This window comes from Meles meles, unplaced genomic scaffold (genome assembly GCF_922984935.1).
Source record: "Meles meles unplaced genomic scaffold, mMelMel3.1 paternal haplotype, whole genome shotgun sequence".
NCBI lineage: Eukaryota > Metazoa > Chordata > Mammalia > Carnivora > Mustelidae > Meles > Meles meles.
Window position 1 is genome coordinate 1,502,844 of NW_025721603.1, and position 4,403 is coordinate 1,507,246.

Here is a 4,403-nt window from a genome sequence, read left to right on the forward strand (position 1 = left end):
AAGTGTTGATTCTCTGTCAGTGAAAATTCCTAAACTTGGAGCAACAATAAAATGCTTCCTGAACAACAACAACAACAAAAATACAGAAAGGGAAATTAGGGAATTGATTCCATTTACTGTAGCACAAAGAACCGTAAGATTCCTGGGAAGAAACCTAACCGAAGAGGTAAAGGATCTGTACTCGAGGAACTACAGAACAGTCATGAAAGAAATTGAAGGAGACACAAAAAGATGGAAGACCATTCCAGGCTCATGGATCGGAAGAATAAACATTGTTAAAATGTCTATACTGCCTAGAGTAAACTCTACTTTCAATGCCATTCTGATGAAAATTCCACTGGCATTTTTCAAAGAGTTGGAATAAACAATGATAAAATTTGTATGGAACCAGAAGAGACCCCAAATTGCTAAGGAAATGCTGAAAACGAAAAAAAAAAAAAAAAAAAAACCTGCAGACACCACAGTTGCCTGATTTTAAGCTTTACTAGAAGGCTGTGGTCACCAAAACAGCAAGGTACTGGCACAAAAAACAGAAACATAGAAACATATGTTCCACATAGACCAGTGGAATAGAGTGGCGAAGCCAGGTATGGACCCTCAACTCTATGGTCAAATAATCTTTGACAAAGCAAGAAAAAATATACAGTGGAAAAAAGACAGTCTCTTCAATAAATGGTGTGGGGACAATTCGACAACAATGTGTAAAGGAATGAAACTCCACCATTTTCTTACATCAAACACAAAGATAAACTCAAAATGCATAAAAGACCTCAATGTTGAGGGAGGAATCCATCAGAATCCTGGAGGAGAACATAGGCAATAACCTCTTCGATATCAGCCACAGCAACTTCTTTCAAGATATGTCTCCAAAGGCAAAGGAAACAAAAGCAAAAATGAACTTTTGGGGCTTCATCAAGATCAAAATCTTCTGCACAGCAAAGGAAACAGTCAACAAAACAAAGAGGCAACCCACAGAATGGGAGATGATATTCGCAAATGACAGTACAAAGACCTGATATCCAGGGTCTATAAAGAACTCCTCAGGCTCAACACACACAAAACAGATAATCACATCAAAAAATGGGCAGAAGACATGAAGAGACACTTTTCCAAATAAGACATACAAATGGCTAACAGACACATGAAAAAATGATAACTTAAAAACAATGCACACAAGCATTCCCTTTTGTCTTTTAAAACCCTTAACTTTTAATCCATAAGGGGACACAAATTGGGTTGCTACCAAATCTATGCTTTCATAATTGCAATTCTGAGAACCCAAATACATATTTTCCTTTACATTGTTTATAATGAAGTATGGTTGCAGTCTGTGAGGTTTGCTCCTTGAGGTAAAAGGAACCCCTATATTTGTCATCAGGTTATGTAACGTTCTTTTGAGAATCCATAGCTATGTAAGTGGTATGACTACCAATGATCTACATTTAGATCCTTTCCATTCTCCTGAACTTTACCCACATACGAACTTATCCTGTCAACATTTTAAGGAAGTTATAGCTCCACTGACTTTGTCAAACTAAAATTCAATGTTTATATTATTAAGATAGTGTACATGTTGACAACTGAGTCATTAGCACTGTGGTTGCATTTCTTTAAAGACATAACTATTTTCATTTTCTTCCTTGTTAATTACACCTCATCTTGGTTAGTTGATTTTAATTTGCTTCTCTTCAATGTGTATATACATCCTCTTGATAAATATTCTGTAGAAATTGTGAACACTTCAGAATTCTCCCAATTTCTTCTTTCTATGCAACCACCTTTGTCTTCCTGGTCTCGCTCAGAGTGCGTGTGTGAGGCTTACCTGCACAGAGCTCTCCTAAAGTCTCATCAGTATCAAGACCCATCCCTGGTCTCCTTCTTTTTAACCCATGCTGTCCTCCTTCTTGATTTGCTCCCTTATTCTAGAGGAGCGTTTTTTTCCTAATCTTTTCTTCTGGAATTCCTATTATGTGCCTTTTTGTTTTTTTTAAATTGAACTTCAAATTTATTTCCTATTTCCACCCTCTTTTCATGTTTGCCTTTTAGTTCTACATTGTCTCTACTGTCACAATTTAAATATTATTTTATTATTATATTCATTTATTTCTCTAATGCTGTTTTTCTAACATCATGTTGTAGCTAATGCCCATTCTTATCTTTCTGGACAGATTAATCACAGTTCCTTTTTTACTTATTTTGAGTTAATATATATTCACTTCTTTTTTATCCATTCATCAGTCAATGGACATTTGGGCTCCCTCCATATTTTGGATATTGTTTTAGAAACACAAAGTTCAGGAACACTCCCACACCCCTGGGACAACCTCTGAGGGAATCACTGTAGGCACACACTGTGAGAAGCTGAGGATTTTGGCAGTGCTAACAGAAATAGAGACTCTTTGTCCTGGGGCATTTAGTGGAGAGAGGAAACTGTAATATCCCTGTTCTGGGCCAGAAATTTAGGTGTGGCCATTTTTTTTTTTTTCTCAGACCCTCAGAAGAGGCTCGGAAAGCCATCAGGGAAACAAAGCACAGAAGACAAGTTTATGCTGAGCCTATCCCCCTGATTGTGGGCAGGGCAACTCTGCTCAAGCAGGGCTACATGAGAAAAAAGAATGTCAGGCTGTTCCTCCAGAAGACAGGCTGAAAGAACAAGAGAACAGCAACCCTATGGACCCCATAAGTCTAAAATATCAATGCCAGGGGAAAATAGTGTATTGAGATCCAGGCATTGTCTAATCGCTTATTATTATCATTATTTTTAGATAAAACTCTCTCTTGGGTGCCTGGGTGGCTCAGTGGTTGGGCCTCTGCCTTCGGCTCGGGTCGTGATCTCAGGGTCCTGGGATCAAGTCCCGCATTGGGCTCTCTGCTCAGCAGGAAACCTGTTTCTCCCCTCTCTCTGCCTGCCTCTCTACCTACTTGTGATCCCTTTCTTTCTGTCAAATAAATAAAGAAAATCTTTAAAAAACACTCTTTTTTCTTTCTTTTATTCTTGTCCTTTTTTTCTTTTTACTTTTTCTCATTTCAACTAGATGTTTATTACATCAACTTATAATTTATACTTGCTTTGTAACTTGTATTTTTTCACATCTTTATATTTATAGATATATGTTTTGTTGTACTCCTTTTTTCAGTGTTCAATTTTACATATATACACAAGTCATACTTTCCTTGTAATTTTGGGAAGTAGTGTATTCTAACACACAAACCAAAATACACCCAAAAACAAGTGAAACACCCTGCTTTGTCCACACTAAGGTATTTTAGCCCCCTTCTCATCACTCCCTTTTTCACAATTTTTTACTTTTATAAATTTTATTCTCATGTTTCATTTTGGCTTGGTTTTTCTGGTAGTGTCTTCTGATTGCTCAGGATTTTGCTAGGGTGTATTTTCCTTGGTTAATGAGTGGCTGATATTTTGGACTTTGCTCATCCACTCAACCATTGCTCAACAAAATGACTAGGAGAAGGAACCCTCAACAAAGAAAAGAAGCAGGGGCACCTAAGTGGCTCCGTCATTAAGCATCTGCCTTCAGCCAAGGCTATAATCTAAAGGTCCTGGGATTAAGTCCAGAATCAGGCTCTCTGCTCCACAGAAAGCTTGTTTCTCCCTCTCCCACTCCCCTTGCTTGTGTTTCCTCTTTTGCTGTGTCTCCCTCTGTCAAAGAAAAAAAAATAAAATCTTTAAAAAAAGAAAAGAAACAGAGACAATGTCATCTGCCACAGAAATAATGGATATGGATACAAGCAAAATGGCAGGGACAGACTTCAGAATAGCATTCATAAAGTAAGTAGATAGGCTTCAAAAAAGACTTAATGACAATATAGAATCATGAAGAGTAGAAATAAGATTTAATCAGGCCAAACTAAAAAAAATTATGAATGATATTCAGTCTAAATTGGATATTCAAAAAGCCAAGGTAACTGAGGCAGAAGAGAGAATTAGTGATCTAGAAGACAAGGTGATGGAAAAAAAGGAAGATGAGGGAAACAGAGATAAGCCAGTAGCAGCACACGAGAAAGGGTTGCAGAGATAAATGATGTCATGAAACATTCCAATATCAGAATTATTGGGATCCCCAAGGGGGTGGAGAGAGAGAGGGCCAGAGGGTATATTTGAACAAATCATAGCAGGAACTTCCTTCCCTGGGGAAGGAAAGAAATATTCGAGTCCAAGAGACAGAAAGGACCCCTCCCAAAATCAATAAAAATAGATCAGCATCCCTATATATAATAGTGAAGCTTGCAAATTTTACAGCCAAGGTAACAATCTTAAGAATATCCAGAGTTAGGTTGGAGACAAGATGCCGGGAAAGTAGAAGGAGGTACTGTATCAACCTGTACCCTAAAGTGAGCTGATTACCTATCAAAGAACTCCGATCACCCATGAAATCAGCCTG